At 43.2% G+C, this 12,737-nt stretch overlaps 1 protein-coding gene and 1 long non-coding RNA gene across 2 annotated transcripts in view; one reads left to right on the top strand and one right to left on the bottom strand.

The window, feature by feature from the left end:
* Positions 1–12,737, top strand: part of Cntnap2 (contactin associated protein 2) — a 2,202,731-nt gene that overhangs the window by 2,088,767 nt on the left and 101,227 nt on the right. The gene's annotated exons all lie outside the window — the stretch shown is intronic.
* Positions 5,296–11,435, bottom strand: LOC132653076 (uncharacterized). The gene is made up of 3 exons (XR_009590735.1): positions 11,274–11,435; positions 10,472–10,535; positions 5,296–5,415 (listed from the first exon to the last, which is right to left on the bottom strand). It is a non-coding gene; the product is annotated as an uncharacterized LOC132653076 (long non-coding RNA).

Below are 12,737 nucleotides of genomic sequence, written 5' to 3'. Positions count from 1 at the left end.
ATAGATACAGAAGCATAAAGAAACAATCAAAGGGCCTGAGGATATTTTACCCAGGAAGAGTTATAACTTGAAAAAAGCTGAAGACTTAGTACAAGTTTGAAGGAAAAAATTCCATCTCTGTGAGTGGAATGCCCTCCCCCTCACAAATGGGCAGGGTCTGCTTTGAGGTAGTGAAGTCCGTTTACTAGAGAGTATTCAAAAAGACAGTCAGTAGAAATTTGTTCTCTACAGACAGGAGCTTTCTGGGCCGCATAAAACCAAACTAGATGATGCGTACACGCCTTTGAAACTTCAAGACGAATGGTGGGAACATGCTTTTGTGAAAGAGGGAGAGAGGAGGCATCTGTTTGAGATCTGAGAAGTTAACTATATTCAGGGTTTCTTGACATCCTCTGCTGTATGAACATATCACAGGATGAAGTTAGAGTCGGTATACTGTACATCACATCACTATGAATTCTGTTCTTGAACAGGCTGCCAGAATGCTCAGGGTGGCAGTGTGCATTTTCATTTAGAGAGTGATTAGCCTGTTTTATTAATTTTTCAAGTGAACTCTTAGTGCTGGCATTGTGATTCAGGCTCATATAGAACCACAATGAAGTGGGTCTATTCTATTATAAAAGGACAATACGACCTCTGTGTGTGTCTGAGAGGCCACCCTTGGGAAGAAGCCAGCTATTCATGTAAAGTAATCCCAGATTTACTGACTTATTGCTTCTCAGCAGCAGGATCTGGGGTGGCGGCATCCAAGGTGAACTTCTAAACTGAGTTTGAAATAGTTTATAAGTCATGCTGGTCCTAGATTCTAGCATTTGCCCACCTGTTTTACTGTCCAAAGCCACTCTGATAGGAAATGTATCTCCTGGTATCCACTGTGTGATCTCCACTCTAACCCATATTTCAAATGTGACAATCCCTTGCTACCTTCTGATAATAAGATATCCTCATATTCTGGGCCTTTCCAAACCTTCTAGAACTCTGGCCATACCTCACACAGCAGGAAATGACATACTGAATTCACCCATTGATCAAAGCTGGAGTAAGGATGAGACAACTAATTGAATATTTTCAGCCAAGGACTTAACTGAAAAAGCATGTGTTACTTCCATGCTAGAACATTCCATTGCAGATACAAGACCCTCTAAATCTTTCTGTTTCCTTATTGCTCTGGCAGGGTGACTAAAAAGCCTCAACTGTGGCTGTTCCACCCACACAGCTCCTACGACCACAATGAAGAGAGAACCCTGTTTATTCATGATAAATATATACCGTGAAGATAAATAAATAAATAAATAAATAGCCCCTGCTGTGTAAGCCACAGTTACTACAAGGTTATTTGTTACTGGGGCCAGCCTAACCTCCCTGATTGGCACAAAAAAGATTGCCAGAAAGAAGAGAGATTTTGCCCCCTCGCACTTGGACAGCAGGTCTTAACATTCCATTTCCCAGCTATGTGACATTTGCAAGCTACTGCTTCTACTTCTCATCTTGTTTTTCTGTTTCCTCTTGTGTAAAGCAGCAGCAATCATGCCCTTAGAATAATAACATTGAACAGGCACCACAGTATATGCCCCATATTATACCTGAAGCCCCTACTAGCTACTTCTAATCCATCGTAATTAAACAAATACATATTCATCACACCTAGTGTGAAGCATTGTGTAAGTCCCTGGTGATTTCAATGGTGTCCAAGCCTCCCACAGTTCCTGTCTTTGGAGGGCTCGGGCTGTAGCTGAAAGAGAAGAAAAAGTTGGGCAATTAGAAGGGCAAGTGTCAGAACTAGGGGAAGATGAAGTCTAGGTGTTCCAGCTCAGTCTAGTCACAGATTGTGAGAATCAGCAGCAGGGTATTGTGAAATCAAGAAAAGAGCACAGCGCTGTGGGGAAGGGGGGCATTCTTCCTCACTGTGCTCTGCATAGACAGGGCAGCAACAAGACCAAATAAATTCTTGCACAAGGAATGTATATGTTAGCTAGGTCAAAAGTGACATTATCTAGGCTGAATGTACATGGCATATTGCTAGTATCAGAGCATTAGGAACATTCCTGGGGCTAGGGACCATTTGCAAAGTACCATTCTAGCAGTTTGGTCTGAGTAGGAGAAGCTGCTAAGGAACTCTGAGGCAATCATAGAAGTCCTGACTGAAGATGGCATCAGCCATGCTGAGCTCATGCCATATGACAGAGTTCTCTGACAGCACTTAGGACAGGCACTCGATCCAGTCCAGGAGTAAGATACAGTATGTGAACCTCAGAAAACTGATCTAGAAACAGAGACACGATTGAAAAGTTAGAATAGTTTGGACAAAGGAGAAGCTTGGAGTGGTGTCTTAGTCACTGTCTCGTTGCTATGAAGAGACACACGGTGATCAAGGCAACTTATAAAGGGAAGCATTTAATCGGGAACTTGCTCATAGTTTCAGAAGGTTAATCCATGACCATCATGGTGAGGAGTAGGCAGGCAGGCATGGAGGTGCTGGAGGAGTAGCTGAAAGCATGCATCCTAATCAGCAGGCGCAATGTGGAAAAACAATGAGCCTGGGTCAGGTGTGGCCACGCTCAGTGCTGTGCCTCCTCCCACAAAGCCACACCCCCTCCCACAAAGCCACACCTCCTCCCACAAAGCCACACCTCCTAATCCTTCCCAGACAGTTCCACTAACTGGAAACAACCAAGCATTCAAACCTAAAAGCTTATGGGGACCATTCTTATTCAAACTATCCCATTGGAGGGCAGAAAGAAGAGTTTTTGATTACTCTCTTACTGCATAAGTCACCCAAAACTGTCTAGAAAGAATATATGCTCACTTGCTCGCTTGCTCTCTCTCACATTCTGTGGACTGACTGGTGGTTGCTCCACTTGGTTTGGTTTCAGCTACGTGACAAAGATTTGATGCTCTGAAGCCCAGCTTCTTAATATGTGAGTCACAACCTCACCTAGGGTCATGTAACTGAATGAAAGTCTTTGTGTGTGTGTGTGTGTGTCTCTCTCTCTCTTCACACACACATACACACACTCAAAAACTGACAACCATAAAAGGTTTGTGAACATACAACAACCAAAACTTAATTTAAAAGTCAAGCACATAATGAGTCCAGGAAGTTTCTGGCCGTGCTTACCCTTGATTCTGAAGACATAAGTAAACAGTTTACACCGGGCACACCTCTACCCCCTTCAACACCAGTGAACCCAGCCGGAAACACTGGGAATCCAGACTAGCAGGTGTCACGAGCTATAGTCTTTCCCGTATGCACAAAAGGTTCTGCCCTAATAGAAACATGGTGATTTCATTAGTCTCAGAAGTTACACGCATCACTTCTGCTTTGGGCTTTTAGTCAAAGGCTGGCATCCAGCACAGACGCTAGTGAAAGGGAGCAAACTGCACGCCACAATTTTACAGTGGCACGGTCACATTGCAAAGGAACATGTGGGAGTGGGAGGGCTGCCTGTGGCAATCTTCCATGAGGGAAATGAAAGGAACCACAAATTTCATTCAAAAATAGTCGAGATGAAGACGTCATGAAACAAATGAGACAGAAGCAGAGGCAAAGGACAATGCTGCCTTTGTCAGTGGCGTCCCACGTCCTGCCCTGCCTGGATAGTCCCATTGTCGCCCCATCAGGGCAGGGGCCCATTATCGGTAGAGCCCTCCTCTGCTCTAACGTGTGAACCTCTGTGAGGTGATGAACTGTGTGAGGGCAGGTCTCTTTCTGGGTTCTCTCGGGAGGGACTTTGAGAAGTTAGGTCGGAGTGTACAAGAATACACAAAACTCAAGTAGGGAAATGAAAAAGTAATGGAGAGAGACACAGAGAGAGAGTGCCCAGCCCTCACCAGTGTGGGCAGCTGGAACATGGTCCCTGGAGGAGCCCTGGGAAGTGGTGGACGTTGTGTCCCCGTGGACTCTGCTGAGGCACTGGGAAGTCTTGGTCATGGTTCCACCATCCCCTTACGACAGGATGCTTCTTCCAAGGGTGCTGCAGCCTGGCCTTCATTCATTCCCAACATGTTCCCAAAGCTGGGGAGCATGCAGATGGAGACTGACCCTGACGCCATCATTGAAACATGCCATCTTGCTCGAGCTGTTCTCTCTTGAAAACAAATGCATGCTCTCTCTCTCTCTCTCTCTCTCTCTCTCTCTCTCTCTGCTTCCCTCAAACTCCCTATGTATTCAAGGATGACCCTGAACTTCTGTTCCCCCTGCCTTTAGTACAGGCATATACTAGAACATACTCCCTATGTATTCAAGGATGACCCTGAACTTCTGTTCCCCCTGCCTTTAGTACAGGCATATACTAGAACATACTGTGTGTGGTGCTGAGGTTCAAACCCAGGGCTTCATCCATGCTAAGCAAGTACCCTACAAGCTGAGCAACATATCCACGCATGCACACACATATACACATACATATACATACACACACACACACACACACACACACACACACTTTTCTTCCTGTAAGAGGGTGTCTGGGCATATGAAAGAGTAAAAACAGCAGGCAGCACTGTGGAGCTTATACATCCACATAAAGTGATGGATAGGGAAGGACCTGGGTTCATACTGGCCCTTGAGTTTGCACAGCCTGGCTGCTGCTGCCGCCAGCCTAGCACTCTGTGTCTTCTATGGTCACTACAGATTCTTCTAGCCTTCAGGGTTAAGTTATGATACATGAACTTTGAGTCCCATGGGGCACAGGCCCTCATCCCTCTCATTACTGCTATCCTCTCAGAGCCCACTTAGGACAAATCCATGAGTCTATGTCATATTCTCCATGTTCCCCATGAAAAACTGTCAGTACCCACATGTCAGGCTCATGGTATAGTTGGTGGTTTCTGCCCTAGGATCCAACTAAAGTTGAAAATCTGGCTGTTCTTTCTGTCTCCCCCTGTGGTTGGGCTGGCCCCTGTTGCTACAGGATCACCTCACACAGTCTCTCCCAAAAGCCCTAGGATAGGTAGTAATACAAAAACCCTAACCCCGAGTCTTCCCCACCCTTCACATTTCCTGCCCATGTTTCCTGCTGACCTGCTGTCAGCTGAGGATGGAAAGCTCTGTCTTGACACTTTGTTTCTCCTCCTGGGACTAGAGCTATCACACCCATGCTCCCATGCTCATTCCAAGGCACTGGAAGGCATAAGACTGGAACCCCACTCCTGCAAGTACTTTTCAAACCTTTGACTTTTTCCCACCCACTAATCTCCATGGGCTCCACTTTGTCTATGGGAGGAATAATAAAACCATAGAGAAAAGAGACCAAGGAGTGGTGAAGAAACAGGGCCACCCATGTAGACACAACATACCTCGCTGTCATCAAATTCTCCTGCAGCTTAGTAACACCCGTGCCATCACCACGTTAGGCAGGAGAGTGGGTACTATCTCTGAGTCTCTCTGTAGCATGGCTCCTCGGACATCGCAAACTGTGAACAGAGATGCACACGGACATGATTTATTTACTCATGGTATGTTGTGCGCTCATTGTTTTGGGTTGTCCAGGCAATTGGTGGTAGCCATATTTTTGGTTTGGAACAAGTAAGTTGAAATAGACAGAAAGACAAAGCAAAAGAATAAATAGCACGAGAGAGGGAGAGGAAGGGGACTCAAGACATATATCAGAAATCAACTGAGGAAGCTGTCAATCATCTAGATTTCTGATGAAGCTTTTTCTCTATGGATGAGCTTCCATGGCTGACCTTCTGGATTCTCCTTCCCATTTCGGCCATGTTTATATCAGGGGGTAAACGAGAGTAGTAACCTTTGTAGGAAATGGTTCACTTTCTAGCTGTTCTCTAGGGCCCAATGTTTTCACTCTTGAACTATTTTGCTGTTCCCTTCTCTTCCTGCCACAGAGTTGCCACCTATCCCTAGACAAAGGTGTTGGAGGACACTTTGAGACAAACATGCTTGGGCCTAAAACAGGATTATGGGAAATCTACTTCCAGATCTAGCCTCTGAGTAAGCTCAAATAGCACGTGACAGTTTAGTGATACACGTATGGGTACCGACTGATAGAGAGGCAATGAAGAAAATATGAAAAGCCTTTGTCTTTAAGCTATGTGTATTCTAATGTGCATGGATAATGACTGAAAAGTAAATTATGGAGTGGAAGTGTTAGCTAAGTGTGAGTGCTAAAAAGAAAGAAAAGAAGGAGGGTGGCAGGAGGCAGAGGGAGAGAGAGAGAGAATGAGCCAAGATGACCAGAAAACTCCCTCTTTGATGTAGTAATGTCCATGGGGTGTCCTAAATAAAATGAGAGACAAAGAGAGAGACAGAGAGGGATTTGTGGCCTTGAATGAAGCCTGGGAGCAACCCAATTGCTATATGAGACACAGACAAGTTTGCTTTGTCCAAGGTAATAAGAAAACCCATGATCAATGGGCAAAGTAGGAGGAAAGAGAGAAGCGAGAGTCAGCAGATGCCAGACTGTTCTGATACAGACCATGCAGAGGTCTGAATGTGTATGTGACATGATCTGGTGTTTGTGTTAGGAAGGGCATGCCAACTGCCTGTGCCATTTTAACTATAGAATGGTCAGGCAGGTGGAAGGGCAAGAGGAACACAGAAAGCAGTCACAAGGCTGGTGCAGAGTCGAGATAAGATAGAATGGTGTCTAAATAGCAGGAGGTGCAGTGGTGGAGACAGAGACATCCTTCCGAGTCCTTTATTTGTGGACAGCATCTAGCAGGTGTCTCCTGGGGGTGAGTGCCTGAGACACCGACAGGGGTGGTAGACAAGGAGGATCATTCAGAAGAGGTGGTCTGCATTCCCACTGGTCACCGCTCTACCTCTGCCCCAGCCAGTGCAGACTGGAAATACGCAGGGACCAGTTGTCACGTAGCCGATAACTGTCATTTCCAGGTCTTACTGGAGAGAATGGCTGGTATATATTTTTAGATAGAGATGAATGAATGTTGCAGCTGAACTTCCTGCTACTATATTCAAAGCAAGACCCTGCTGGGAACTCTCTTCTGGTCATTCATCCGCACCTCCCAAACACGGGAGGTAGTAAAATGATAAATGAACACTTGACAAACAGTTAATTGGAATTTCTGGTCAGTTGCCTTTGGGTTTTATTATCATGACAAAGGCAGTAGTAAAACACTGGTGGAAAATATTGTTAAGTGATAAGCAAGAAATAACATTAAAATGAGTGAGAAGAAATTATGAAACTGTGAGAGGAAACAAATCATGAAATAGTAAGAGTAAATAAAGAAAATACAATCAATCTTCATGTCTAAAATCTCAAGGCTGAAGGAAGTCTTTGGTTTAGATTCTACTTAGAGTCTCAACTGGGGTCATGACCCCTTTGAGGGGTCACATATCAGATATTTATATTACAATTCATAACAGTAGAAAAATTACAATTGTGAAGTAGGAACACAATAATTTTTTGGTTGGGGAACAGTATGAAAGGGTCACGGCACCAGGAGAGTTGAGAGCCCCTGGTTTTGATGATGTCACCGAGTGACCTATCTTGAACGTTGACTGCTCATGTTTTCACTTGCATGAATTTCCATGCATAGACAAGTATTGGGCTTTGTTACGACTGCCACATAGAATTATAAGAGACCCGAAGAAATACCCAATGCGCATTTTACTGTCTTACAACTGAGAAAAACAAGGTCCACTAGGTTTGAACTACTTGACCAAGTTTGTGTACCCAGTGTTTCAATATTGTTGCCAACATAACACCCTTTTGTAATAATTTTTGCTTCTCATATAGATGTAGCTTTAACAAGAAAGATTAATGTAGTGCCAGGGCCTAACAGCACTCAACAAACACTGGGCTGGAAGTCTACCTGTCAAACTTGCTGAAGGGACCTAAGCAGGTTTTCCTGAAGCCAAGTTCCAGTTTCTTAGTTATCAAGTGTTGTCTCACCTCAACATACTTCACTGTGAAGATGGAACCTGGTATCAAAAGCGCCAGGCCCATAGCAAATATTGAGTACACCCTGGGCCCTATTTTAGCATGAAATATCTAGGTCCCCTGCCTCCTGATGAAGCCAGTAACTCAAGAGTGAGGGGGAAAAAAAGGCTTTTTTGACAACAAGCCAGCAGGTTGAAACCAAGAAGCTTTCATACAAACACTGTCTTGCCAGGAGTCACAGACACAATTGCTTTATGGGGTTTCAAAGACTCCAATTTTAGTTACAGCCAGGTGGATACTAGAATGGTCATTAATCAGTTTTCTTGCTGGAATTTCGAGGTTGGTCGTAGGCCATGGGGCATGCCAGGAATCCCTGGTTCCTGTAAATGTGAAGAGTGATAGATAACTGATGAGAAGTTTTCATGGATGCTGGGGTTCTTGGAATTTCCTTGATCTTCTTTCTAACAAAACTGGTTTTATATATTGTGTGGGGTATTAGGCAGAGGAGTGAGGCCAGACAGAAGCTGTGAGGAGCAGCCTTACCAGTGTGGGATGGAGCTAGCCCCCACGGGAGCCTCTCTACCAGCAGGGAACCTTTGCTTTTAACTTACAGAACTAAAGGCAGCGCTGACCCCAGGACTGGGTCATTCATATCAAGAAGACCAGTGGGAAATTTAGAAAATTTGTGATTAAAAACATACTAATACTATTATATCTCTACCTTGCTTTTCAAATTTGAATAATTTTTCTTAACAAAAGCATACCAAAAGAAGTCATTTAGTCTTAAAGCAGTTCTGTTTTAATGACATTTCTAGTTTGGGTTCGATCAGACCTCCTAAGTGGGGAAACTAGTGCCATCCCAGCCCTTCAGCCCACTCATCTTTGGCATGGGGCACACATTTGAATCCTCAATTATTTTGAAGTAAATAAACATTAGAAAGCAAAATTCTTTTTATTGCATCTTCCAGAATGTTTCCAGAACACACAAAGTATTTGCATATTTTTATATTTGTGCATTTGTCCATAATTATTCTGGATTTCATATTTGCAAATTAACCCGCATAGTAAAAGTTCTGCATCCATTAAAAATAGCACCTGTGGGGCCTTTGGGGTCACTCGCAGGTGTGCACAAAGCGATGAAGAATGGTCCCACCGTGCACATCCCCCCGAGGTCACACAGGCTATGCTCTGCCTTGTTTCATTCCTGATACAGTAAATTTTCATTTTTATGATTGACGTAAGGTCATGCTTTTTGCATCTTTGTACTTTTTACTGGTGACTTTGTCATTCAGAATGTCCCTAAGTGAAGTATTAAAATGCTGTCTTCTGTTCCTTAGCACAAGGAGGTGTGACATAGTGGAGATGATATATATGGTATCTAAGCGTCATTCCACCATGAATTATACTGCTGTTGGCTATGAACTCGATCTCAATGAGTCAGCAATACAGGTTAAATAAGGTGCTTTGAGTCAGAAGCACACATAAAACAAAGCTCTCTATCAATTAGTTGATGGACTGCTGTAAGAGCCTAATTTTATATTTCCTTTAAGAACAGTATCTAATGTTCTAATTTGGTATTCAGAGAGAATATACAGAATGTAAAAACTGTCTCACAGGGACTAACTGCATTGTTTCTAACTGTTGTTGCATAAATGTGATGGCACAATTACAGAGCTACCCTAAAAAATGCCCATTTACAGCTATTTTTACATATGATGCCTGTGGAGGTAAAAGGAGAATTGTTACTACCAAATTAAGTAGAGTGCACATCAAGCCAGAGTCTCCGAGACACACTCTCACCTTCTCCTGCCTAGTCACTTCTCAGCATCTCCTAGAATACGAACCCGAGTTTCCACTCAGCTCTGCTGCATCTTAAGGTACGGAGAAGGAACAAGGCAATATTTGGAGGACCAGTTCAGGAAGATAAAAAGCCTTTACATAATGTTGCTAATGGCCTAGAATTTAGGCCTTGAGGCCCTAGAAGGTCAACAAAGTGGAGTAATAAGAATTCAAATCACCCTTCGTTAGAATAGCCATCCTTTTGAAGTTCAATACAAAGGCAGACAGAGACTCACATCTACTAGGCAGGCTGATGCTTAGGACGTTCCTCCAACAGCATCACAGCCATTCACGTCTGGAAGGACTCGTGATCCCATTGGTTTTCCACAACAGTTCAAAGGAAGAATAGAGCAGACATAACAGAAATCAATGTTCGCTAATAAGAGTTAGTCAGCTCTCAAAAATCTTGCTTTTATTGAAAGCAAATATTTATATGATCATTAGGTTCTGATGATGGCACTTCTGTGCTCTAAAAATAAGGTAAGACTCCATGGTTAAGGAAAATCGTTTCTCTGTTTTGACATGTAGCTGTTGGAAAATTCAGGGAATGATGCCACCCACAGTGGGCAGGCCTTCACTTCTCAGTTAACATACTCACAACAATCTTTCACAAGCATGGCCACAGGCCAGCCTCTTCCAGACAATTCCTTACTGAGACTCACTTCCCAAGTGATTCCAGATTGTGTCAAATTGACAATTGAAACTAACGGTAGCATCCTTCCTCGATGTGGGAGGAAGGAGCTTAGACAGGCCTGTGCCAAGTTACATACCTACTAGAAGATGGAGCCAGGACAGGTCTTTCTGTGTTTGTTTGTGTTTATCACCTGCTACTTTCTGAAAGAGAAAAGACCTTGAAAGCATAAAGAGAACCAAAGCAGTTACTGCTAACAGGCTCTCTCCCTTCTTTCCACCTCTCCCTATTGATTTCAGAGTCTCCATCACCTTCAGGTTGTCTGCAACCCCAGCAAAGTGGACTCTGCACCCTGAAAGACCTGACTTCAAACTGCTGCTAATATGAAATAGGAAGTAGGGAGGAAAGAAATGTCAAATAATGGCAGGATCAGCACATTGGTATAAACTAAGTTGTGTGCACTTAATCACTTTCTTTAAATGTCATCAGTTTTACGGATGTTTCTTGCTCCTAATCATATAAATTAATATATAAAACATATAAGCATAAAATTTAATTCATTAAATTAATTTATTAAAAGTAACTGATGTCCAATTGACAGCAAAGAGACCTACCTTTGCAACTGATTTACAATCATGTGGCTTAATAGTTTGAAGGCTTAATTTTTTTAAAGATATTAGTTAGTTGGCTTTATATTTTTAAGGTATTTTGGGTTTTCAGAAAACAATTAAGTAGAAGGTACAAGAGAACCCACTTGCCCCCAACCTCCTGGTTCCAGGCATTCAGTTTTTCTGAGTGATATCTACCACATTACAGTTAATTTTATAATTAGGCATTTAGCATTTGCTACACAAAGTACATTTTATAAATTTTTTAAACATTTAGTGTGTGTGTGTATAGTGTGGTATGGTGTATGTATGTATATATGTATGTTTACTTACCACTGCTTCTGTGTGGAAATCAGAAGAAAAATTTCAAGAATTTACTCTCCTTCTACCATATAGGTCCAGGACAGGTGACAAGTGCCTTTATCCTGTGAGCCATCTTGCCAGGCCTTTCCTAATCCATAATGTTCTCCATTCTGTGAATTTAAACAAAGGTAAAGTGACAGCTGTCCACAAAACTACCTAAAAACCCTGCCCGTCCGTCCTGCATATTCATCCCTTGTCCTTGGCTGCCTAGTCACCAGCCATCACTTCCTGTCTCCACAGTGTTGTCTTTTCCGGAACATCATTTGGTTGGGCTCAAAGCGTAGAGCCTTTCCAAGCTGGCTTCTTCTTTCTGTAGCCTGTCTTTAAGTTTCCTCCTAGGCAGGAGGAAATGCGTTAATGGAACTCATTTCTCTTTATTGCTAGTAATAGTCCCACCGTATTTTCTGAGAAGAAGATAAAAGCATGAAGAAGCTAAGGTTGCAAAGCCACTCTGGGGGAAGGGTAGAAATGAATACTAAAAACAGTTGCTCACTTCTCTTGGACCTCTGTGCATCACAGCTCTTTGCTTAACCAGCGGCAGCTGGTGCCTCTGCATCAGCTCTCACACTTTCCTGGCTCACATTTATACTCACTGTAATCTCAAAGCTGCTACTTTTTAGCAAATATTCACATATCCTCTGCAAGATAGTATCATAGTCTTGGAATAAATGTGGGGGAGAAACCACACCAATTAGTCGCGTGCCTTTGCATATTCTGTGCGGCTATCATTGTGTCACCTTAGAGTTCAGACCTAAAAAGAATCACTGCAGCCCCTCTCCACACTTCGTTCCCAGTTCATCTGAGGTGGCTACAAAACCTCTCCAAAAAGGCTTTTAAGGTTTCCAGAAGTGACTCGGAGCCACAATTCAATTAAATTTAGCAAATATTTCTTCTATAACCACTAACATGCTTGAGGTTGGCTTTAGTATCTGTTATTTTTATTTCCTATTGATTTTATTTTTACTTTTTAATATATCAGATTAAAATACCTTCTTACACAAATCTACCGAGGAAGGGAAACAGAGGGTGAAAAGACTGGGAGGGAAACTATCAATGATGAATTTTGAGCGACTGAGGCCTCAGCTGGCCGGATCCCTTCAAGAAGTAACCCGCCACCCCTTTGACAACCCCATTTCCTAAAGATGCAACGTTTTCATGCCGGGCATTCCTGTAAGAGCCTAAACGTTCAACATTTTCAAAAATTCCATTTCTCCTTGAGCCCCTGGAGGGTCATGGTGATACCACCGATAGAAGCAGAGCTGTGTGTAAAGAAAGGACTGTGTGGGCCACTGTGGAAGAAAGGATTACGAGAGATTTGTCACACTTCCGTGCGTTCTTTTACTCTTTGCCTCAGCACTGAGATGACGAATTTTGTTCTCAAAAACACTGTTCGCCCTAGCCTGTCTAGTCATGCTGATGTTTTCCACAGGTGGC

The sequence above is a fragment of the Meriones unguiculatus genome, chromosome 3 (genome assembly GCF_030254825.1).
Source record: "Meriones unguiculatus strain TT.TT164.6M chromosome 3, Bangor_MerUng_6.1, whole genome shotgun sequence".
NCBI classification, from domain to species: domain Eukaryota; kingdom Metazoa; phylum Chordata; class Mammalia; order Rodentia; family Muridae; genus Meriones; species Meriones unguiculatus.
Note: the sequence above shows the minus strand (reverse complement) of the source record. Positions and strands in the feature narration are given on the sequence as shown.